At 41.4% G+C, this 26,306-nt stretch overlaps 1 protein-coding gene and 1 long non-coding RNA gene across 3 annotated transcripts in view; one reads left to right on the forward strand and one right to left on the reverse strand.

Moving 5' to 3' along the window:
• RAD51B (RAD51 paralog B) overlaps nucleotides 1-26,306 on the reverse strand; it is a 179,550-nt gene that overhangs the window by 4,480 nt on the left and 148,764 nt on the right. The gene's annotated exons all lie outside the window — the stretch shown is intronic.
• The window catches only part of LOC121673795, a 40,841-nt gene that overhangs the window by 1,290 nt on the left and 13,245 nt on the right, over nucleotides 1-26,306 (forward strand). Inside the window, exon 2 of the long non-coding RNA XR_006019306.1 lies at nucleotides 13,695-13,765. This is a non-coding gene — a long non-coding RNA (uncharacterized LOC121673795). The remainder of the gene's footprint in view (nucleotides 1-13,694; nucleotides 13,766-26,306) is intronic.

Consider the following 26,306-nt stretch of genomic DNA (forward strand, 5'->3'; position numbering starts at 1 on the left):
ACTTATGAACAGAGAATGGGATGTACAAGAAGACGGACATTGTCTACTACAGTTCATGCTCTACAGTTCAAATACACTTTCTAGAGTTAAACAGTGCACACTTACAGCAACATATTTTCTAACTAATAGCAAATTACCTTGGATTCAGAGAAAATATGGCTACACTCTATACGCTTTATTAATATCTAGGCTGAGATCAGAGCCTGTTTCCCAACCAGTATAAGATGCTCCTCTTCTAATCTTAGTACTAGGTGAATGCTAGGCTGTAAAGTGCTTTGGATGAAGCTCTCTGTGTAAATGAAGGATAGTATATGACTGTGATTAGACATTTTATGTAGAAAACAGACTGTTGTTTGTGAGAAGAAATATTTCAAACCAAAATGAAAGCCTTCCTGAGCAACCTGCAAGCTAATGAACGCAAGCTGAAGAAACACACACAGTTACCAGGACCAAAATATCCAAGGTACTAATTATCAGTCAGATCATGTCACGTCCTCAGGTTTGCTGCTATTAACTATGTTGCAAGGCATCCCAGGCCTATTCAAATACATATTTATTTTCCAGTTTCTCCAGCTGACCCAATAAGACAAGCTCCATCATAGCACAGAGAGCCCTCAGGTGCCTGAAGGACTCTGCAGAACACCTAGCTCATACCTGGGCTGATTCCTACTGTGCTGTACCAAAGCTTTGAAGAAAGTCAATAAAGCTGAAAGGAGGAAAATGAAAGGCAGGATATTTCACAGTAACAAGCTATGATTAATATTAACAGAGGTGATATTGTAGAAGAAACACAAGGCTTATTACACAGGTCGTCAAAATAAGCTGTGTCTCAGTTTCCCTCTTCCTCTTTAGCCCTGTTTGTTAACTATATGAAAAGCAACTACACTAGAAAAGAGTTGCTCATACAGCTGTCCTGGTATAACCATACTGACAATGATGATAATGCTAATTTCCCATATTCCTCAAGGGAAATATGCTACAATGACAAAAGCACATCTAAGACTGTTTGAAACAGCTTTGGTATTTACTGCAAGGCATCTACACCATTACCCAACTGTACTTAAGGTTAATACAGCACTGGCTTGACAACCCAAAAAAGGTACAGGAAGTCCTGTGAATTTACTGGGAGAGAATAAGTGAAGTTGTCCATACTCCGTCTAGCTTTGGGAGAGGGCTGACAGGAAATGTATCTGAGAACCTATTTCAGTAAAAAGATAGGAAAGAGTAAGTGAGCAAATTCTTTCCAAAGAAACAGCTCGTAGTGAGCCTCTAAAAAGTCTTATCCTATTAAATATTCTTATCCTATTAAAACAAACAAACAAACAAGCAAATCCCCAAGCCCCACTCTCTAAGCAAGGAAACAGAAAATACCACCTGTCTTCAAGAAGAATCTAGGCATTCCATAGTCATGATGTACTAGGCTTATGAACATTGTCATTCTTAGTGCATAAAACATAATGAAAAATAGTTTTGTAGCGTCATATTAGCTAACTACATTTTTGAGCTTGAGATAACCCAGTAAATGTGCATTTTCAATATGCCATCTCTTTTTACTTACTTGTTTGTTTCTGTTAAACCATGATGTTTAAAACAAATCACAGTAATCTCGGAAGTCTGTTTAACACCACTGCTTTTTGAACAGCATTACTCAGGAATTCCAGGCCAAATGAATCTCAGGTTTTATAAAGTGGATGACCGTAGTTTTTAACTACAAGAATACCACAGCTTTTTTTCTAGTTCTCAGTAGGGTCCATTTTCTACCAAACAGGGTTTGTATAGGAAGCTATGTGTGATACCACCCATCCATAACCACAAATTATAAAACATAAAATAAGTTTTTTTTCTGCAGTGTTCTTCTAGAATAACTGCTAGTTACTAATAGGTACTGAACAGTTCCCATTCATTTTGTGTGGAATAGCAATACCCAGTTGTATCTGCACCTGAAGCAGGCTGACACGCTACATAAAACTGCTTAGATTTCTACACAGGCTCTGATTTGATCTTTTGTTATCTTCTCTGAGTGATTCAACTCAGAGAACTGGCCTGATTATATGATTATAAGTAAGGACATGTAACTCTTTCACGGGGCTAGAAGCCATTGCAAAGTTATTCGTACTGTATGCATGCAAATCAGCTTCAGTTTGAGGTAGTCTGGGAGAAATTTGAGGGGGATTTCCCTGCTTTATGTAATCATTGTTGCTTCTTGGCTTCCTCTATTCACATAGCCAGGAGACATAGGCTTGACACTGCTGGTAGTTTCTCAAACTCAGTTTGAAAGCAGAGATAACGTGCTCAGTGACCTACAGCACCCCTGTAGCTTTTGGTAAATCCTCAGACGTTTGTGCAATGATACCTGGAATGAAGGAGGCCTGAAGGAGCAGTAGGGGAATAACATTACAGACTTCGCTTGCTGGCATACTTTGACAATGGTCAGCATCTAGGAGGATCTGTGTGCTACCCCTCAGCTATAACGATGGCCTACCCAGAACCCTGATTTCTCAGTTCTCAATCCACAGAGAGTGATGCACCTCATATGTGATGAGCACTGCCAGTTCAGTCTCCAGAGTGTGGGGCAGTTACGAGGCCCCTGCACACCAGACTGCAAGCATACAGATTTGGCTGCCCTCACCTCCCCATGTGGAGGTGAGGAATAACACTCATCTTACCATGTGCTCAGGTGTATCCAGTCCCACTAAAGATACTCACTGAAATGACAGGCTGGACAGGTAGAAGCTTCAAAGCAAGTAGGAGAAACCCGCTATCTCTTAGCAGCCTGCAGAGAGCTCTGTGCTGCTCAGGCCGCACTGCTTTGACACCCAGGTAAGCCTGCTCAGAGCTCGGATGCTATGGCTCCCTACCCAGTGTATCATGCTGTACACATTGTGGTATTATTATCCCAAACTGAAAGATTTATAATTTAGCAACTATCCAGATTCTGAGAAACACATTTACTGGAAACCACTAAGCTAAGGGAAATACAACAGGTGAAGTAAGCACGGTGGTACTGAGGAGGAAGGAAATCTCCCTGCAGTGTGCTGATAAGAGTGTGCTTGATATATACTGTGTTCAATCTGCATAATCCACAACTGGGAAAACACAGACTAGCTGAAGGAAATTCAGCTCGGAGGCCCTAGGGACTGAATTAGTCTGTTAAAATGCTTTGTTGGTTTTATTTATCACTACTTAATTAGGATGCTTGACCAACACACTGGAAAGATAGTAACTGTTAAATATTCAACAAGCTGACCTTTCAGTTACAATATTACAATTCTGAATAAAGTTCATGGAAAGTTTGTCCTTCCTAGGTACTCCAACAAAGCCAAAGGGAACTAGACTGGGCCAAAAAAATAAAAGAGTAAGAAAAAAGTAGGGCAATACTGTGGAGACCTGCTTAAAAATCCAAGTCTTGCCATGGGCTCATTGAATGATCTCGGGCAAGTTGTTTCCTGCCCTGTGCTTCAGTTTTTCCCATCTGTAAAAAGATGGGAAAAAAACAACAATGTTGACCTTCCTTGTAAATTGCTGAGATGAATGGCTAAAAAAGCAGAAATACATTATTAATTACTTATTATTATTTCTGAGGAAGAAAAAGTAAAAACAAGAAGTCATCAATCTTTCAGGGTCTTCTCAATCCTCATAAAAAATAGAAAAGCACAACATAACGTGAATTTCACACAGCAGAAGCTTTTGGCAAGTTACCTTTAAGAAGAAATAGTGGGTACACAATTAAAAGAAAGTTTAAAGTGAGCAGACACTCAGGAAAACGCTCCAGATGGTGAAACGAGTTAGGCTGCAGAGCAGGCTCCCACAGGAAGCGGTGAAACCCCTATTGTTTGAGACATTTGAAACTGAATTCCTCAAAGTGCTGGTTATATACAATACAAGGAATCATTCTACACTGTCTCAAAGTATAGTGGCACTGGGATGACCTCAGAGAACTACACCTTCCATTTCTCCAATTTTAAGAGGATTCTTGATGCTCTGACTACGGAGAGCTGTAGACTCTTTTATCAATATAGTACCCGAGGAACATCTGCTGGGGAGTAGCTACACTGTGTATTTGCAGGAGATGGATTAATCAACCCTTAACAGATCTTTCACATTCCTAATTCTGATGTCTGAACTTTGTATGTTGAAGAGTGGAAAGAAAGGCCCCCCCATTCTCTGAGAATTACAGTGTGTATCCCACTATTTATTTCCTTTATTACCATCTAAAGAGACTTGATTGATGTGGGTGGCTTGATTTTTACAAGCAGTGGTTTGCAGAAGAAATACCATTATTTTAATGGGAACCAAATGAGCAATCATTACATAAATGGCAGTATGAGACACAGAACTAAAGTTGAAATGTTAAATGCTTGGGTCAAACTCATCAAAATGGGAACTGGCAGCAGCGTGCTGGAACATTCGGGTTTCTCCACACTGAAGATGATACTGCAATCATTTCCCAGTGCTGTTAATGCTGGTTCAGCTCCTCTGGAGGTAGCTGTGGAGGGCATCTGACTGTTTCTGCTTTTACTGGCTTAAAATATTAAGATCATCTCTGAAATCCAAATCAGAGCTTTGGGTCAGTTTTATTGATAGAACTTTGTTAACTGGTTGGAGAGGGTAGAGCAAGAAAACTTTTTAAAAGAAGCTGGAATTAGAGTTTGAATACCTTCATTTCCTCTTGGTCTCATACCTGCTGGTACACAAAAACATAACGTGTATTGATTCAGTTGGCATCTGAGCACTAGTGATCCTCTTTTACCCTGTTCACTTGGGCAGGACAGCCGTGGAGTGCTCCTGATCCCCTCTCAGCTCCTCGGGCAGGAGAGCTGGTGCCAGGAGCAGCGGGATGTGCACCCCAGCATGCCTTGCCTGCTGCCTCTGCCGAGGAGGGCTGGCACTGCCTGCACACTGCCCCCATTCCTGGCCAGAGACACAGCAATTTCCTCAGGAATGAATCCCGAACAAAAAACCAAACAACAGCTATTTAAGAAGGTTTCGTCTCCCTCTGCAACTGTCCTGACCAGTATCATATTCCTGACAGTTTATTCTTCAAGAATTTAGTCATCTAAGGCTTCAGTGACTCATGGGATGAACCTTCTGCCCATTTCCTGGAAAGAGTCTTGCGTGGTCCTCTACACCTCCTGCCATTTTCCTTGAGGGTCTCAGTTCTCACTTCGTTTTCATATAGTTCAGCTTTCCTTCAATTTTGGAGTGGAGGAGGAAGGCAAAAATATTTTGAGTGCACCCAAATTTACAGTGTAACCAGAAAGCAGTGTGGTGAAAGGAACATTTGGAAAACAAAGATGGACACAGAACTAGAGAATCTCTTTTGGAAGTAGTTGCCTCTTGGGCTGAAATCTGGTTAGAAGAAAAGGACCTGCTCTATGAAGTGCTATGTGGTCCAATATGGTAATGAACTTACCATGGCTGTACCCTGTAAAATGAAAATGAGAAAGATTTGAGGGCTCTCTCAGATCATTGCTTGGGTAGGTGTGACTCACCCTGGGAAATGCCACTGATGACAAGCACCCTGACACAAAATATTGAATGAATTGTGCTGGATGGGAACCAAAGTAACCATTTTACATACTTGGGCCAATCTGAAAGAGACTTCTGTGCAGAAAACAACTGCTTCCTTTTCCTGATGAGAGTTCAAAAGCTGCTCACAAACAGCTTGAAGGATACTTCAGCAAACTCTGATCTAAGTGGGGTTGTGGTATGCCTACAGCAGACAGCTGCCTGGACATCAGAGATGCCCAGACCATCCCTCCTAACCCATACAGAAGTGATACTGCTGCATGTTTATATTACAGTTAAAACAGGGAGTGGGGGTTTAGTGTTCTTGTTAAAATATTCAGAAGCGTGTGAGAGTGTGAGCCCATTAACTTCATTTCCAAAGTGTGTGAAACAGCTCAGCAGCAGTGCTGGTGCATGCTACAGATTGACTCCTTCTACACCTAAGTTGCCAGAGTAAGCATCCTGACTTAGACTAACTTGCAGCAGAGATAGTTAAGGAATTTGCGTATCTGTCTGACAGGACCAACATGTCCAGTGTTCTTAACTTCAGTGCTCAGTTATACCAATATAACTGGCACATATACTGGTGTGTGTGCATGTATATCTATGTATATATATTTTTTTACATATATACACGGTAGTATATATACACTGACATGCATCAGAAGTCTGTTCCCTCTAAAGGGATATGATGCCAGGACAAAGTTGGCCTGACATTCTTTTTTTAAAAAAGTAAACTTCTACAAGCCCTGATTCCAAAAGAAATGTTTCCATGATTTATTTTAAGAAGAGAACATTCCCCTACAGTGCTCACCGCAACCCAAACATTGCAGCACTGTGCAAGAGCATGAGAACCAGAGAGGAAACTTAAGAATCTATTTTCACTGCTTCAGAAGAGAAATAAAAAGACTAAACAAACAGAAAAAGCAGTGACAAATAAATTTTATTTTAGTGGTGGCTGTAGTGTTATCTGTAGTATAGTTAAGGAGAGTAGATTTGAAGCGTGCAGGCATTTCTAGTGATTTCTACAAGACATGACTAAGTGTGCGATGGGAACTTGTGGGTGCCATCTACACTGTAAGAAAGGGATTTATTTTTCTTTGGTTCACCCTTCCTGCTCCTCACACCTTGCCTTTCACATCTGAGAAACTGAACAGCAGACTACAAGAAATTGCCTCACTGTTTTCAAATCTAGAAAATAATTTGAAGCTTGGGCAAGCTATGCAGAGAACAATTCCTCATTGGTGAGAGAGCACTTAGATGCTTCAAAGTGATGGGAAAGTCCTTCCTCTAAATATCTGGAGCCTTCTGTTCTACAGAAAGAGAAACCAGCCCTCAGTGCTACTGTTTGTTTTTTTGCTCAAATTTGTAAAATCCAGCAAACATTAGAAGGAAAAAAAGGGGCATATGTTAAGACAAAGAACTAATGAGCAAACATATAGTTTCCTGATGTAACTACTGACTGCATGCACATGCATGCAGACATGCACACACAGCACAAAGCGCCTCAGTCTGAAAGATCTATGTGCTGAAGACAGAGACAAAAAGTGAGTGAAACCTGCCCAAAAGGGACCATAAAGACTCATCTTGTGGCAGATTAGTGATTTCACCAGAAAGTTTTTGGAAGCCGTAAACAGGAAATGGTTAAGTAAAAGCAGGTGGAGCATGCTGATTGCAGGAACAACGCAGGAAATTGCTGAGCATGTGAATGGATGCAAAAATCTGCTCTTCTGCTCAGGCCTTGGCAGTCACTGTATCCCCACTCCACCTTCTCCTGGTGCTCCCTCTTTACCCTTATCTCCCCAAGCTACAAAGTCTCAAAGTCTGCAAACACCTTTTGCTTTAGTAATCTGCTCTCCTTGAATTTTGGAAACAGTTCAGGAGAGTTGGGAGTTGCTTGGAAGGCAAGAAACAAGAGGGACTTGCCTACTTCGACAAGAATGAGTCAGAAGTACCCAGCAGTACCCACTGCCTGCCAGGAGTTTCAGGTCTGAGGAGCCAGAACAGCATCCCTGGCTACTGCCCCAAGTGTTGAACTCCCAAGTATATTTAGTAGAATAGTAAATCAGAGAAACATTACTGCTATGGCCCCTTCCAATCAAGGGGGCTCCCAAAGCACTAAGCTGTAGGGATCATTCTCCATCTCCACTGGAACACAGTCCCTTCTGGGACAGAGCACTGTAGCTCTTTAATAGCTCACAGCAACAGCACACCAGCAGATGGAAAAGAAAGTGAAATGTGCAAGAGGCGTTTTTTCCATTTTCCTTCCAATCTTTCCTCTCTCCTCCTTGTCCATTTGTGCCAATTCCAGACTACTCTAGATTGTCACCAGTCTGCAGAGACTTGGCTCTCGAGATTGGGATCTGCTTGCCAATGTGCAGCCTTCCCAGTGCTTTCAGACCCAAGGGTCAAGTTCCTGCTACCACTCTCATCCCTGCCTGTGTTGCCAGGCGTGCTGCGGGATGGAGGGCAGACATGCTGGTAAGGAATAATTCTGCTTTCTTCTAGGTGACTATGGTGTTGATATAAAATTGCTTAACATAGACATGACGCTCTTGCCTTCAAAGTATACTAGAAGTCACATTAATGCTCCAGGAAAAGTTAAGAAAGAAGTACATAGATTAGTTTGAATCATTTTTACCTTGTCTACATCTTAAGTATTGGATGGTAAAGTTCTGTTGGCAAACTCTCTTAGATATTTCTCCTCTTCTCCTACATATAAGTTAAAAAAAGTCTGTTTCTTCTTATACTATGAGCAAAGAAAGCACAAAAGGCAAATGGGCTTCTATGGAGTTACAACTGCACAAACAAAAAGTTTTTTCTGGCGGAGAAATCTTGCAAGGAAATCCTGCTTTTTTTTGACATTGTTATTTTGGCAAAACTTACCAGGTGTTACTGGGAGTTCAAACTTTTACTGCTTTTTCTGTGTTTTTTAGAACAGAGAGTTACTATATGCAACCTAACACTTTTTAAGTTCAAACTCTTAAATCCTAGTCTAGACAGGGCCTTTGGGAGTAAGGTTTAAACTCACCCTGAGCAGTCTCCCATATCCCAAACTTCTGCCCAGGCCATACCTTCCTGGGCATGTCCTGAGAACAGCTGTGATCAGAGACCAACCCTCCATACTGCTGCCCCCATGGGAGGAAGTAGGTGGCACTGCCAAGGAAAGCTGTGTATGACACCTTCTGCAAGTGCCGCCACACTTGTCTGAGGTGCCATGGGACATAAGTGGACAGAGAGGATATGTGCTATCAGCTTCAGGTGGATGGCAGGCCAGCTTCAGGTAGTTAAACCTTGGCACTGACTTCCAGGAAAAAACAGTCTGTGATCCATACAAATCTAAGAAACTGGGAGAAGATAATTGGAATGAGCTGAACAAAAATAAACAGGTGCCTCTTTCCTGCCCCTTTCACAGTTTCAGCTTTCCTGCATCCTTACTCACTTTTTTTTTTTTTTTTTTGTACTTAAGTTGTTGAGAAAAACAGCAGGAATGAGGTTCCTGGTATAATTACAGTTTGCTGAGAAAATCGCATCCTGCAGTAGTGATTCCTTTAGTGGTAGAGACAGATGTTGCTGAAGTCTAATCACAGTCTTCCCACTAACCAGGCCCTGAGTCTAATCTGTCATCAGCTGAGAGGCTGCTGGCTCTCACCACGCGTGTGAACCCAAGCTGCTCAGTTCGTTCCTCTCCCCTCATCCAGAGCCAGGCAGTGCCAGAAGGAGGGTAGGTTGCCATTCACTCCTTGCCCTCAGTTACAGTGATACCACAACTTCAATGTGCTGCTTATCTCTCCTCCATGCCTAGTATCAAAGCCTCGCTGGAAAGGGCTCAAGTGGTTGTTTTCAACTTACAGTGCATAGTGACTGCAGTTCAAAAATACAATTTGAGATAAGTTGAAGGAGAGGCTTAATAAGAATGGCCTGTAGCTAATTCGTCCTTCCAAAATGTATGGTATTTTTTCTCCCTCCTAAGAGGACAAGGCTGCACTCAGTGATGGGTCACATAACCTCATATGTTTATAACAGCAAGACCCGAAAGTGTATGAGTGCTGATGAGCACAGCAGTAGGAGGAAGAGAGCATAGCAGAACTGGGTATATTGAAAAAAGTCAGGAAAGAGCATACATGCAAGAGGGGATTGAACAAATTTCTCCTATGTGTTACGTGCAGATGACATTGCCACTAAATGTTTTGTATGTGACATTTAAAGACCATCGGGCCACAAAGAGCATCAGGCCACATCTTTGGACTTCTCTGCCCTGGTGAAAGAATCTCCAAAACCAACAGACCCCATCAGTTCAGAAGTGTCCCTGTGCAGGCAAAAGTCACTGTGGTACTGGGTTAACACCTTTAGATTAGATTCTGGTCATGGAAGGAAACTAACTGAAGAAGTCTATCTCAAAGGCCCATTACTGCAGCATAAAGAACCAGTGAGAACTGGGAAAGTCCTAAGCTGGTACCCACCTTTCAGCATCTGTACAGTTAACAAATGCCCTGAAGTAGCAGGGGAGATGCTAGGTGGGGAGGCATAGACTAAACAACTGTGTTTTGCATAAGTAGCTCTTAAGCAAGGCATAAGGGAATTGAGTAGGTCATCATTTCTGGTCAGAAGCAAAAGCATATTAAACGAGCTGACTTTCTGAAGCAGCCCGTGGCCAACTCAATTTCTTCGTGTTTAGCTTTTTCTGAATCTGCACACAGTAGCTGGGCACACACTGTAATACTCACCACATCTCTGCAGTAAAGGTGTGCAGGGCAGCATCTCAGCCATTGACAGATGGAGGGAAACAAAGTGTAGCATGTGTCAGAGAGGGGGAAGAAGTGACTCATACAGGAAGGAAAACAAAGCAAAGATGAACATAGAGAATAAGAGAAGTTGCAGACTGTTGGCTGTAAATCAGTTTTCTTGCACTCAGAAGGGTGGATATTATGGTGAGAGAAGCTGTACTTGACAGTAATGGAAGTCCAAGGAAGTTTGATTAAGATTAAATGGCAGTCACATGCCAACATAGAAAAGAGGCTTAAGACTAAAATCAAAGACAGGAAGTGACTAAGTAGGTCAGAAGCTGTGGGTAGTGAGCTGCATAGATTAAGTGGGACTTGGAGCAACTGAGTTAGCTCTGCTAAGTGATAACACAATGTCACCAAGTTTAACAAATCTGACTCTGAAATCACCTTCAAGGCCTTGATAGCAAATCAGAGATTGCTGAGTCATAACTGTATCTACATCAGAGCAAATACTGTATGTGTTTTAACAAGAGATCAATTTTACAGTCACTTTTTGACCCTGCCAAGCTTCCTGTAAATAGAGTGCTGTTTTGTCTGAACAGGATTTCTTCTTGAGGAGCTGGGAAAAATGAACTGACTAATAGGAACCATGAGACCGAGAAGGGCTGCTACTGCAGGTTGAAAAGACAGATGCAATGGAGAAACTTCTTTCCACTCCTCAATTCAATAAGTCTTTGATTCGAGAGCTTTGTTCACATCCAGGGCAGCCGGAAGAGAACGGTCACCTTGTATTTTTGTACCTGATGAGAAAACTCCAGATTGTATGTGTGCATTGGGACAGTTCAATGTGTGTCTATTGCAACTTCAAAGAGGCTTTCAGTGCTCTTTGAGATGTAGGGTGTGAGGAAGGGTGAGAACTGCTAAAGCTAGCCCCATCCTCATTAAATCTTTGCCCTCTCCGGAGCAAGCATGCAAGTGGAGAGAATAGATGATATGCATGAGCAACTGAGCATCTGTGATCTCATGACCTTTGACTGTTGTATTATGGGAAATGTATTCTCTGGTTGCTACGCTTTTCTAATTCATTTGTATTTTCCTTCAGCAACTCCCTTGTATTTTCTTTGGTGCTTCTGTATAACGGTTTCAAGGAACCACAGATATGTCCAAGTTAAGCATGCATACAATAGCTTTAATTAAATGTTTGTGGGTATCCCACAGTAAAGCAAGGGAAAGGGAAAGCAAACAGTTTGATACTCACTTGTACCTCTCCCTTCTGAGCCCTGGCTTGGGTGGAGGCATCTGCACCATTGCCATTTAAGCCTTTTTCTAAGCTATTGTGAAATGAAGGGCATCAGGTCCTGCTGCTCTGCATGCAAGCACTTCAGGCATTTCACTCTCATTGAAAAGCTACAGGTGAACCTGTGAAAGGTACAATGCTAAGATGTTTTAGACTAGGCTAGAAGAAATAAAAAATGAACTAGGGGAGACATTTCTTTGCTCCACTTACAAAAATTGAAGATTAAGATTAAAAATATCCTTAACCACTTCTTAAAATATACTAAGATGCCATCGGAAGAGTAGCATAAAAGTGAAGATTTTGGTCTTCTTCAATATTCTGAAATTAATATTTTCTGTTCTCTGTGCCATTGGCACAGTCTAACTCTTGATGCCACTCTCCAGAATAAATTATTATTATCATTATTATTATTATTATTTTAAATGGGAATCTCTGCTTCTTTTACAAGTAGTTAACTACATTTTTTTTATGTATAGAAGAAAGTTGCAAAGAAATTTGTTTCCATTTCAGGCATTTAAAATAAATATACATGAGGCAAATGAAATTTGGAAGGGGAACTTTCACCATGCAAAGGTGGAGGAATAAGAGACAGGATACAAAGGTTATTGGTTAGTTCTTCGAGTCAAATACAACGCAATTTTACAGCACATAAAGTGTTTAGAGGAAAAATCTTTCTTTTTATTGAATGACATGGAACAGTTAGCAGTATCTGCAAAGACAGCTAAGAGGCCTAACACTAATGATTATTGTTAATATTTAGTACTACGACAAAGTACTTGTCTTGAGTTTTTCAATGACTGACATCACTATTATTTCAGAGTTGACTCTAACTAATTTAAAACCACTTTGGCGGAGAGGTACATATTTTATTGCAAATCCATCCATTACTTTTTAGTGGCTCCCAGAGACAACATACCTCAGAAAATACAAGAATAATTCTAAGGCTAGAAAGAAAAAATAAAGGCCAGTTTGATGGAGAATAAAGAATCCATATTTCTAACACTGACCTTGGCTATTTCCCCACACTGAGACCAGAGGTATTGCTAGTTTTTGCAGTCTGACGTGCTGGATTTGGGCAGAAGTTGAGTAGACCAGGGGCTGGCTTAGGTTTGCTGGAGCTTGAGCAGCAGTGTCTTTTTAGGAGGGAACAGAAAGCATGGGTTGTTTCCCTCACGTAGCAAGGCACAAACAACAACAGGGTTATCTGAGAAGATTGAGAACTGCTGACATTAGAAACAGGAACTGGCATCGGCAAAAAAGAGTGGGATGAAAGCAGTCTTACAAAGCAAAGGAGGAAATGAGAAGGCCAGAGAAGATCTAAAATTGTGAGCAGCTAACAAATGCTGACAGAGACTTCTTTCCTCAAGGGTATGATCCTGAGTACATTCAGGCCAACTTGAAGATTCCTACCAGGATTTTTGAGATGCTTTTAGTGAGGATTTCTACTTTTTGTCCCTCTCTCAATCTGTAGTCTGTTTCCACTGCATCTTCAGAAAATACCTCTCAAAAATGCACCTAGTTTTGATGATGGTTGAGAGTAAAGAAAGTTTATTCTGAGAATTGTGTGAAGAAAGATCTACACTTCCCCCTCCTTCATCTCTGCCATGTCTGTCTGACACCTGTGTTCCAGGCAGTTTGGATGGCTGTGACTGTAGCAAGGATGCAGGACAGAAGGCACACAGCCTGGCCTTTTTTTGGGTTTCCTACTCTAATAATGGAGGGGGTTGACTTTTGTTGTTTGGTATGCTGAATTATTTACTCAAGCTGCCCTGAGCCCTCTACTCTATGTAAAAAAAGACTTGGCAGGTTTTCAGGTTTAGAAGCTTCACAGCTCGATCAGCTTAATTTTTATTCATTGCCTTAGACTTTTCTGTATGACATTTATATTTTTTGCTTGGTGTTGTTTATATCTCACCTGTCAGTCTTCACTGTTGCTTCTCTGTTTCCTACTACATTGCAGCGGCAATACCCTTGCATCAAAACCCAAGTTACTCTTTTTTTCCCCATCCTATCAGGTAATCCATGGACTACTTCTGTCCTTCTCCTCTAGTAGTAACAGCTTATTTACATCACCAAGGCTGAGGCCAGGAAAATCAATGCCTGATTTTCTTCTGGTGCTGAGTTTTTATGGACAGTAATTTGTTACTGTTTTCACCACACAGGTCCCGAAAATACCCACACTAATTAAGGCTCACAGGGATGTTGGTGCAGTAATCTTAGGCCTTGGGCAACCGTAAGTACATTTAGTCTTCTCTGGTTCTTCGGGTTCCATTTCCCTTTAGAAGGTTATATCTACGTTAATTCAACAAATACGTGATGACCTTGAAGTTAAAGATCAAAGTTCAGTGTAATCCCTCTCCTCTGTGACCTAAACAGTGCAGTTTACTGACAAATGCTCCCCCAAATTTTCTACTTTTGTGTGATAAGGAGAGGGAATTGAAAGAGAAGAAAATAGTGATTAGTGACTTCTTTACAACTTCTTTTTATTAGCTTGTACCAAAAGTAGTTTGGCTCGCCCCCCAACAGAAAAAAAATTCCTATCCCTGACACAAAAGCAGTTGCAAATGATGTAGCAGAGCTATCTGTACACTGTGAATGCAGTGCTCATGCTACCTGTCACCCCATCAACACCCCAAACAGACTGGGAAAGAAGAAGACAGGTTGAAAAATGAGCACAAATATTCTGCATGGAGCCAGTAAGGCAGCAAAATCACAGTGGTGGAAAGGAGAATGTCAAAAGTTAATCCCAGGTGTAATACCTCAGAGGTCAGACACACGTTGTGAGAGGTGTTGTTTAGTTAGTATTTATGTTTTGTTTTCCTTCTGTGAACTTTAAGGTAGGCCTTAGCCAGTGAAAGCTGAATTCTCTGTAGATGCCTTGCACTACCTGTTGTTGTCTTTCCAAGTTTCTTATCCAATAGCACATTTTTTCCCTTGTTTTCAAATGCTTGCTGGAGTCTTAAGACATTTAAAATCTAAGAATAAAACACCTGCATTTTATTAAGACTTGAGACTTAAGTTCCACCTCCCTCAATTTTACTGAAGTGTTGCCATTAGTCAGGTTAACCCTTTCATAGTCAGTTTTGCTGTCAAAATGAAGTTACATGTCTGCTACATATAGCCAAATTCCACATTCCTATACTGTATTTGGAGGAAAACAAAACCATCCTTGAGACAGACCCAGAGAGCTCCATCCTGTGCTGACTGGCAAAGGGTGCAGAACCCCTAAACCACAGCTGCAGAGGCTATACCCTCTATAGAAGCATAACAGCCCTGGAATAACATGTCTGCTGGTAAAACTTAAATGTTCTTACCAACCACTCCTGTTTCAAGACATTTTTGAGTTGCATCGTAGAAACTTATTATTCTCCCTGGTCCTTCCCTTCTCTAATTTCAATGTCTTAGATGAGAAACAGAGCAGCACTACACAGTGCTTTTTGTGCCTGTATGTCCAAGAACGTTATTATTCCTATATCAAATTAGAAAAATGGCAGCAATGTGAAGTAATTGCCCAAATTCATGCAGCAGTTTAGCAGAAGGGCTGATAAATTCAATTGTCAATGTACTAAGCAACTGCGTTGTTACCCAGTTGATTTAACTTTTTGACAAGAAATTATTTCTAAGTCCACACACAGAGAAGCACTGCACTGCAAAGAGCAACAACTGCTGGCTATTTTACCAAATATGATCCGTTCACTGAAGAGAGGAGAGAGAGTAATTTAATGCAGCTAGACAGGGACTGAGGATCTGTGTATCATGAGTTCTGATTCCATTTCTGTTGCTATCTACGTGTTTATGGGCATGTAACTTTAGTTCTTTATGACTCAGCTTCCCATCTATGCAAGAGGGAGAGTTATTCTTCACAGCCAGCAGGTGAATCAAGAGGTCATAGACTTCTGAGATGATTCTGAGTCAGTCATTCATCTTGGAACTTTAGTGGCACACCTATAAAGGGCTAATTGTACTAACGTGCATCAGACCTACAGGGAGATAACAGGTACATCACAGATTCAGAAGTTTGGAGATACTCAAATACCATGGCTACAGAGCCATACAAATTCCTAGGATAACCAGATAAGTAAATACAAAAGTATTAGTTGCTACCCCGTATATTTACCAGTATAACTCATTCAATTGGTGGTTATTATTTACACCACCTGATGTATTAGATACTGTTGTGATTGATACCAATACATCTCTACAACAGCAGTATAGGAAATATTATCGCATACCTTGGCTCTCATAAAGGGAAAAGTACAAAGTTTATGCTGACCTTGTAAACAAATGATTTCCATTCATTCATACCTACCAGTATATGATTTCAAATCTGTGTAGGTATCAGTAATCACTGGAAATGGCCTTTATCATCATGGCAGAGATAGTTTTAAGACATAAGCCTATGGCTATTGAGTAGAATGTCATATGATGTGGGGATCCAGTAGACTGGCACATGAAACGCAGTGAAAGCCATGCAGTGTGAGAGTAGCAGACAGCCCCTATGCCCTCATGCTAGCTCTGACCACAAACCAGGAGTGTACACTTGTGTTCCCATTGAGGAGCACACCTTGCCTTGCCTGCTATTTGGGAAGACAAAGGCTGAGCATAATTTATAAAGGTAATCTCGACTGGAATTTTTCATATTTGAGTCATGATTCAGAAGATTCTTACTTTTCAATTCAGTGTAAACATGCATAAACAATAATTCTGAGTTGCTTTTAAACATAGGGGTAAAGAGCCTTTCAAAGTCTCTCTTAAACCAAATTGGTGTAAATCTCACATTTATTTGACTTTACACCCTTTAACTTCACCCTTTAGGAAGCTGTGATTTATATTGCTGTGTAAATCACATCTGCTCATAAGCTGTGGTTTGAAAACATTGCACATCTGTGGTATCAAATGTGTGCAAATTAGAGAATTATATGACATTACCAGTCACTTACATGCAAATATAAGCAATGTAAGCTTCATTTTTTGTGTAGTATTTGAAGTCATGTTATTATGTAGCATAAACTACAATCATCTACTCTCTACTTAGACAGCAATCCAAACAGAAATTTGCAATCCCTTTGCAATCATTTTCACAGAGCCATATACTCAGGTACCTCATCAAGAATGTAAGCTACAAACTGTTATGTGCCCTGAAGCATGCTTATGGCCCTTCTTTACAGGTGGCCTAGTTACCATACTCATTACTTTTGAGTAAATTAAGGACAGGGTTTCATATTTTGGAATTGTGCTTGTTGATAAAGGAATCAGCAGTCTGGGAAAACAGAGGGTTTTCAGCTTTACTTCCATCATGTATCTGTGACTTCTTTTAGAAGTTAGTGCCAGATTGACCACAGCCAGCACCTTCTAATCCATGATCTAGAGGCAGGGGTGGGGAGCTGGTATAATCAGTCTCTTTCAACATGATGAAAGGGGTTGTCCCCTGTGCTGTATTTTTCTTCCTCTGAGTGTCTCAAAAGAGAGTGTCAGCAAGATTTTCCTGCTTCTATTTCATAGACTTGCTCCTATTTTCACCTCTTTTTACATAAGCACTTTTAAAATCTAGTAACAGAAATGTTCTGCTTTAAATTATAAGTTTATTTCTTTTCAGTCTTGACTGCACTTTTCTTTACCGAAATACTTCTACAAAACTTTCATCAGAGGACCTAACATTACTTATAAGCACCATTAATGAAGCCCAACAAAACAATTCTGAAAAGCTGTTATCATCTTCACTTTTCATAATGAATTACAGATAAATGAGTACATGACTCAATCAAGGTGGTACCGTGAATCAATGATAGCAGCAAAAAATGTAGCCCAGGAATTTTGATACCCACACTCCTGCTGAAATTATATGCCCTGACAACACCAGGACTGTCTCAGACCCACTGTGCCCTACCAACATCTCTCTCATATCAGAAAGTCTTTTTAGGCTACGAAAATTAAAGAAAAGGAAAAATAATGTAAATCAGTGTCTGATTCTACATTGTTTTCCCCTCTGAAAGACTTTTTCTTGGTTTATTTTTTTCTTGCAGTAGATATTAGCAGGCTAAAAGTTGAAATAAAATAGGAAAAAATAACAGGCATATTTTGAGTGATTACTCAACTGGGGTCCTTTGTGACAGGAAATGCAGCTGCGTGACTAATGGGCCTGACTTTCTCTTGGCTTCCTTCCCCTTCAAAGATCTCGTTTATTGCCCCAGCCAAAATTTTTTTTTAAATTGCTAGAAGCTAGAATTTTCCAGGAAAAAAAAAAATCTTTGCAAGAGGCAAAGGCAGTAAATCTTAAAAAGATCAAGGGCTGCAGAGCTCTCCCTCATCTACTCCTTTTAGCCTTCCAGGCTCTTGAGTCACGTCATATCTTCCCCTGCTCTGCTCCGAACATGTGTCTAGCAGATCTTTCTGCTTTGGTGAGGGGAGGGAGTATGCGAATCACATTTATAGCATTTAACCCTGGAATTCATAAAGGAAGGACTAATTCCATGAAGGAAACCAGAGGCCTCCTTAGCCTTTTGCATTTTGTCTTTTTTATTATTTTTCCTCGCTCTCTCTTTAGCAGTTGTGTGCCCATACTCCGTAATGACATGGCTGTTAAGTGTGAGCTATTGAGATTTGACACAGCATAGTCCCATTAGTAAGGGGCCATGGAGTTTTAAATGTTGTTTGCATTTGGCCTGCTTTGTAAGTCTGCTTTGTTGAGCTTCCTAGGTAACAGCAGATAAGCCAGGACCCGAACCTCCCCTGAACTGGAAGAGCAACTGTGCATCCAAGCTTCATGGCAGGCCCTTAACCCTGTAATTCATTGCAAAGAAACCCTGAGTTCCCTCTCAGTACTGGATGGTGTTGGGCATATGGTTGGATAGAGTATCTATGGGAGCAGGGCCCTGTCATCCTTTGGAGATCCTTTGGAGATGCATACCCCAAAGAACAGTGGTACTGAGCCCTGTGGGGGGGGCACAGCAGGCTAACTGAGCTGTCTGAGCTGTGAAATGCTCCCGTAGTCTCATTTACTGGCCTGAGGGTGGGCACTGGAGCTGGAGCCTGTGTGCTGGCAGCTGCAATGCCAGCATCAGCCCTGCCACAGAGGGAACCGGTAAAACTTCAGACTAACAGTGGTGGGTTTATTCCTACAAAGAGGTTAAAACCTAACCAGACAGGTAGACAAGATCCTCAAAAAACATGATTTACAAAAAGTAGGAGCCATTCTTCAGCCTTCTCTAAAGGCCTTTTTCTTTGGAAAGCTGGGGTATCAAGTGATTGAAGGAGAATTTGAGGGCTGCTCTGTAATCTACAATGCTGACATGGTTTGCTGTGCCTGTAGCAGAGGCTAAAAAAGGAGGTGAATATATTCATTGCCATAAACTGCACAGAGGAACCATCAGAATGGGTATGCTAAAAAAAGAGATGGAACCTTTGCTTATGAACAGACCTAAAAGAATTGAATACATGTGTACAGAGAGATCATTTTCCACTACCTACAAGAGGAAAAAATCTCTGGGAAAGTGGCTGATGCCAAATATTTTCTTATGCTTCATGTGTCAGCATAGTCTGGCAGAACCCCTTAAAAAACAGAGCATGCATTTTGTGCAAATTGAGAATCACAATTCTAGTGATTTGGATTGCTTCACCAAACTAGAGACATTTATCCAAAAATACAGCAGATGTTTGATGATGTACCAAGTTTTCAGCATTTACACAGATCAGATGATGTTAAGATCAGCAGAAAACAATAACAGAGCAACACAGTAAAAGTCTTCAGATCTGTCCTGAAAAAAACTTAAACTGGGTTAGACAGGAAAAAAAGTTAATTTCTCACAACAGCTCTAAAGTTCTAGACAAGCTATACAGCAAGGTTACAGAGGAGCTAGACTGGGTGCAGAAGTGGTGGTCACAAGGATTCATTGGAATGGGAGATGTGTGTGGAACCTGGCTGCATGACCTGAGAACACCAGGGCACTGCTGCAAAAATACTGGCAGTATACTTTGACTACAAAGTTTAACAATTTCAGACAGTGAAGGATAAAGGGGATTCAACTCTGAGGTATCTTAAAGCTACATGAGACAGAGCTGTTCCCAACCCTCTTGAAGCTATATGGTCAAAACTGGAGATCACTAACTTCTGTGCAATGAATGCTAACAGAAGCTGTGTGTCAGTGCATTCTGATAGAAAGGAAGGATTTGGCACTTGTCCATGAATGTAAAAAGTTTCCTGTCCTTTTTTTGTGTCTTTTATGAGAAGACTGTTTTAGAAAACCGACCATAACCCACTTACTGCAATTGCCAAAATGGCCTGGCAAAGCCCCTTCTCCTCATGAATACATGGATTTATTTGCTTCAGTTATAAATTTATGATTGGCAGATTGGGAGGGATTTGGTGGGTTCAAACCTAATCCCTCGAGCATTTGGTGAAAAAGCAATGATGCCAAGTCCAGAGCTAGATTTTGTATGTGATGATTTGCTTAAAATTTTTGCTTGTGATGGTGATAAGACCCAGTGGAAAGTATATGAGCCTGTCATTGAGAATATTCTCAGCCTTGTTGCTGACTTTGGGCAAAGTATGACTAGTGAATCATAGCTAGGAAAAATTATATAACCTCTCTTGATTCTTACTTGTACTTCCCTGAGGTAATCTTACTATAAGGTAGTACAACTAAACAGGCAGCAGGGTATATCAGGCTCATCACTACTACACATCCTGTACCTGCTAAGATAAAAAAGATCTGACAATATAGCAGGAATAAGTGTGAGATGTCTTCAGTAAAATAAGATTTAGCTCTACCACTCTAGTTCTATTATTCCTAAACAGTGAGATAGTAGGAAGTAGTGCCAAAACAAATTCATTACAAATGAAAAGAAAGTGTGGAATTAGGCTGTGATCTGATTTTAGGTCTATTATATCAACGTACCAAGGTGGAACATATGAAGTCAGTCAACCACTGACATTTTGCTTGACAAAAGAAACCCAAAACAAAAATGCAAACTATTTTCATTCTTGCAGTCTTTCAACTCCCTGACATCTTCAAAGGTGTAATTGAAATGATGGAGTTCTTGAAGAAGAGTAAAGAAACAGCCAAGGCACAAAAAACTTAGAATAACATAACTTCCTGTCTCCCTGACAACTGTAGCTGTGATATTCCAGTTCCAGAGATGTAAGAACCACTGCCCAGTCCTCAGGATTCACCAAGCACAGTTTATGTGATGTTCGTTGTAACTACTTGCCATTGCATATCAGCACAACTTGTCTGAATTTTGTCCTGGAAAACTCAGTGACTCTGGACTTCTGACACTAACAACTGCCCTTTCCAGTCTGAGAATCCGACTGAGGTGCTACAAAGTTCTCATTTTATTATGAACAGCTGGATGAAACCAGATGCATAATAAAGCAGATCCTTCATAACCAGCCTAAGCACTGGATGTGCAATGATGACAACTGCATTTCAGCCCAGAGATGGCTGCATTTGAGCCATGGGGAAGTAATCAATTCATAAACAAACTTCTCAAGCACTTTGAGATGAAAACACTAACACAGGATCAATTTAATTCACTCTACTTATGTGACAAACCCATGTTATTCATGTTATTGTTTTCCTGGTTTTGCTATGCCAATCACATTGCAATTCCAAATGTCATCACTCTGTGCTGGAACAGCAGCCTGACACATTCAAAAAAACTTGCAGAATAAAAAAACTTGTGATGGAAATTGCTTCCGTGTGTGCAGCCTGCTCATGCTCAGAAAGTGTTCATGTTCCATTTCTCTCTGTCTGGTTAACAGTGGCATGAGTATGGTTTTGAATTCTGGTTGTACTTCACCCATTAGTAGCCTGTCCTAGGCACTGTGTCCTGTAGCATGACAATTGCCTTGCATTCAGGCTCCCGGCTGCCTTCGTTTTCTGTTCTGATGCTCTCTTGACTCTGGAAAATCTCACCTCCTCAGCAGAAACAACCAAACTATATATCAACAGTTTCAAATTCTGGGACAAGTTGGAGATTTTCTCTCCCCTTTTGCTGAATCCTGCAAAAACTACTAAAAGGAGTGTGTTACCTAGGAGATCAAAAGGACTGGACTGTCTTTGACCTGGGGAGTATTACTGAAACTAGATGTCAGATGAGGTCTAAATTAGGTGTTTGCTGACTGCATGATGCAGCTTCACCCAAAATGTAACTGTTGTTACACGCTGGCCACATGGCCTCCTGTGCCTTTGTTTCCTCACCAGTGACGTGCAGGCAGAAGCACTCAGCCATGCAGCAAGGAGTATTTAGAGTTCATTGGCATTCCTGAAGACTTCGGAGATTCTTAGATAAACAGTGCAGTATGAACAGAAACCAGGTGATACTGCATCTTTCTCTTGGTGCCACACCCCTGCTGCTGGTGTTGTGCTCTCACATTCCCGAGTTAAGCTTGCTTGAGGGATTTGATTTCACTTGGGCTTAAAATCTTTGTTTCGTTTCTCAGAGAGGATGCTGGAATACATGGTAAAGCACGGCAAATCTCTCATGTCCAGAAACTTCACTCTCAAGGCCCCTGCTAACCACTTCCACCTGGCCTTCCCCACCTTTTTTAATATACTCAGCCAAAGATGGTGAGAACAATTTAATATATGCACGTTTTGCACACCCTGCAACCCTGTGCATTTTGAAGATGAGACAGAGCATTCTCTGCCACAGCAAATGATTTTGTGTAGATGAGAAGCTTTGCTTTATAGAATAAAACCTTTGCTATACGCCCATGTGTTTGCAGATTTACAAGAAAAAGCAGTATTTCTGAGCTCTTGATAGTGAGGTATAGTCCCAAGCTTGGATACACATTTTGCTTCAGGAACTGAGCTCTGTGTGTCTGTGCTTTCAAGAGGCCTTGTGAGTACAACATCATCTTTGTTTCCCCATCTTTAAAACTGGGATTATAATACTCTCCCATAACATCAGGATTTAGAAATGTTCATTTTTAGAAGTTTTAACAAATGTTAAATATCAGTTGTTTTGATCCTATTCCATTACAAAGAAGCCCTGCAATTCTTCCATCCTCTCGTGTTAAAAAGATCATCTTCTCTTGCAGCCTTCATACTATCTAATTGAATTGTAGAGGGTAGTTGCACAAGCCAACCTCTTTTATATAACTCCCTCTTGTTGTTACAGAGTGGAGGAAGATGGACATTTAGACAGCAAGTAACTATCTTGTGAGTAAAGTCAGGGACACACTGACAAAAGGTTTCCATAAACAACTCTTTACCCTCTGTGCTCTCAGAGCAGCTTTGTCTGGGATAGCTCCTCTTTGACAGTGTGTCTAGGACAGAACAACTCATAATCAAAAAGTATCGGCAGGTGTGAAAAGCACACCCACACAAGTGTCAGGTCCTCAAACATAGTCCGTGTAGCAGTGGAATTTCCCATTTTGCAGCAATGATTCAACTTGGTGATGGCATTGTGAATGGATCAGGAGAAGAATGACAATAATATCAAGACCTACAACAGTAGCTCATTAAGGATGACATTAATGAGCATTTGCATCAAGATGGCATGTTTCAAGTCTAGTCAGTGGTTTTCCATAAGGATCTCTGTGCTAGAGCACCTCCTGCACAGGGCACAGAACTTGAGGCTGGAGGATGGGGATAGTCCTTATGGAGTGGGGACTCAAAATGAGGGCAGTTTACATCAGGCAGTGATCTGTGTCCAGGAGCTGAGGGCAGCTGGGGAGCCCCCCTTGCTGCGGTAGCAAGAACTGGGGTCTGAGCCTGGCTGGAGGCATGGGCTTGTCACACCAGCTCTGTCCTTCATCTGTCCCCTTGAAAGTCACACTCGGCCCACACATTACGGCTACTCGGAGAGACAGCGGTTCCCTTCAACACACATGCTCACACATAGCTAATGGAACTGGAATTACTGCAGCAGTTTGGAAAAGGGAAAACATATAATGCCAGGCTGGATAAAACATTAAGACACTGTTGGCTTGATGTGGGCAGGACTCCTGCCAGATGAAGCATTTGCGCCTGGAAATCCATGGGGTAGAAGACTGGTGCTGGAGCATTTGTGTTGCCATCAGCAAGGCAACAGCTCACTCACACGTACTCAGACTCCCAGGAGGCTGGGGCTCAGGGCTCCTCAAGGAGGTCAGTTTTTTATATAGTAAAGCAAACAGTTGAGCTAATCAAGAAATTTTTTTCCTTTTCTTTTCTGGGGCTCTTGGCATGCAGCCCTGTTACTTGCAATCTTTAATTTGTACTGTGGCTTCCTTTTCCCTGCTGCCTTCTCACTCAGTACAATTTTCCCACACACTTATTTCCTAACTCTACCTCTACAGAGGTCTTCATTTAGTTTGGACCCAAATTTATCTCAATCCTACATAAAGCTGATGTTACCTCATCATTTATTCCTGAAAATAACTGTTGTCAGAAATTCATAGGCCTGAGAAGTTTATGAAAAAAAAAAAAGAAACCAAGCCATTTTCTGTGTTGTTACTTATAAGTAACTTTATTCATACACAGTTATAGAAGTGGACTGCGGATCAATTTAGACCTTCTTTTTGGTTATACAGCTGCCTGAGTCTTAAAATCAGGGTTTTTAAAGGATCTGTGTATGTCCATGGTAGTGGTGGGCTGAAATTTACACACACTACCCAAACTGACCATGGAAAAGCCTCTTATCATAGAGCTTCCACTATAGGGGAGCAGATTCTGATGAAACAAAGTCATATTTTGGCAGATTCTCCCTCCCACTTCCATGATACTATGAAAAGAATGAAAGAGATAAAGGCATTTCTTCTGTTTAGCACAGCAACACAGTCCAAAACATGTTGTGTGATTTGTGTAGAGAAACCGATGAAGGTGACATCAGTGCAAATAAACATCTCAAGTAAAACCATAGCAAAATCCTAGTAAAAATATACAGCCATCTATATATTGTCAACATGGCAGAGGCTGGCCCAACAGCTGATGAGAGATGTAGGAGCATGAGTGAGAACTGGCCCACCTGATCACTGGGTTCTGCCTCATGAAATCACCTTTAAATGGTCTTTTCTGAAAAGCTGCACAGAACCCAAAGTGTTCCTTCAGTCTGCACACACTCTAGGAGCTGCAAAAGAGCACCATGTTGTAACAAATGTACAGCCTCCACCACACATGCAGATCCACCTGATCTCACATCATTAGAGGTAAATACTTCTCCTCCTTCCCTGTGGTCATTTTCAAACCCATTTCTAGAGAACTCCTCTGCCTCTGAATGGAGCCCAAGTTGGCAGGACAGTACTTTCCAAGTTGTGATGCAAGCTGCAAACAGCTAACAAAGCCTGATGCACATTCCCCATATTTTCACTGTAACTGTTCCTCACAGCCACTTCCACGTGAGCACAGAAAGGGTTTTTAAAGAATTGCAGTGAAGAAGGGGCTAAAAGCACTGCAAGACACTGAGCTAGCAGGCAGTGGATGGGCTGTGTGTCCATCTTCTGCAAGGCAGCGGATCACAGCCCAGGGCCAGCAGACAGGATGCAACAGGCTGTCACTCATTGCCATCCCTCATGAAGAAGTCCCCTAGGCTGAGCAGAGCCACACATTAGAAAGCAGATGCTGCCAAGTTGTGCACTGTGCACAGTCCGTGAGGCAGTTTGTCCAATGCTTCTCATTAATTTCAGAATCCACTACTGAAGAAAACACAGCTCTTTATAAGGTGGGACATGTTTTGAAAGAACAGTTGGTGTAGGTTCAACTTGCATAAAGCTGCACAGCTCTATTAAATACCAAGGGGTGTTGCTGATTTACACCAGCTGAGAAGTTGGCCAATATCCTTTTGAAGCCATCAACTCTCCCATTGGTAATTGCCAGTAGAAGAGCTGGGAAATACAAGAAGAAACGAAAAATGGAGCACATTTATGTGAAAAACCTTCGATGCAAAACAAATGTCTGCTCACTGCACAAAAGCTGAAATAATACAGTTGTTATTGGAACTCTGCTACAATAAAACAAGCTGGATGAGTCAACCAGCAGTGCATCTAATCTCCACTGGCTGCCTTTCCGGTCCCCAAGCTCCCCATCTATTTTTATCTTTGCTTTCTTCAGTACGATTTTTGGTTTACAAGCAATAAATCTACAGCTCTTGGGTCCCCTGTGTGCACTCTTTTCGGCAGGCCACTCAGCATTTAGGATTTTACCCAGACCATTTCAGTTCTAAGACCACAGAACATGGAGGCTACGATTCAGATTCAAGAGACACTGCGGCCCAGAGAGCACAGCAGAGGCATGGGGCATCACAGTTTTCTGCTCTGAAGGAAGTAGGCACCATGCAGGGCTGTCTGAGAAGCTTTGGGATGGACTTGCTTCCAGACTTGAAGAACACACAGGCTGGGGCAGTGCTTTATCTCCATGATGCAGCGTAGGGCACCTACAGAGCACGTGATGTGCTCAGTGCAATAGCCAGGGGAAGAGCTAGCACTCAAATGGCACGGGCGATCAGTGTTTGCCACTGTGCCTATACAAAGAAAATGTCATTCCCTGTTTTTCCATGGGTGGGTGAAATTTTTAGTGAAGCCATTTGCACCTGGTCTACCTTTGGACCCTATACATTACCCATTACAGAGTGTAATGTTTGGAAGCTTTTGGAGAAAAAGATAATCCTGATTTCAGAATCATTGGGCAGGTGATGGGAACTGTGTTCATGAAGTGAGACTGTTGTTTTTTGTTGGCTGGGTGTAGTAGCCGTTTCTTGAGAAAAGTGTGGATGAAAGTCTGGAATCACACTACTGCTTCATTTTTCTCTGGCAACCACATTATGATTCTAGAAACAGAAGAATTATTTTTCTA

Source organism: Corvus kubaryi, unplaced genomic scaffold (assembly GCF_017639235.1).
Source record: "Corvus kubaryi isolate FWS band 111438036 unplaced genomic scaffold, C.kubaryi_AGA036_p1.0 66, whole genome shotgun sequence".
NCBI classification, from domain to species: Eukaryota; Metazoa; Chordata; class Aves; order Passeriformes; family Corvidae; genus Corvus; species Corvus kubaryi.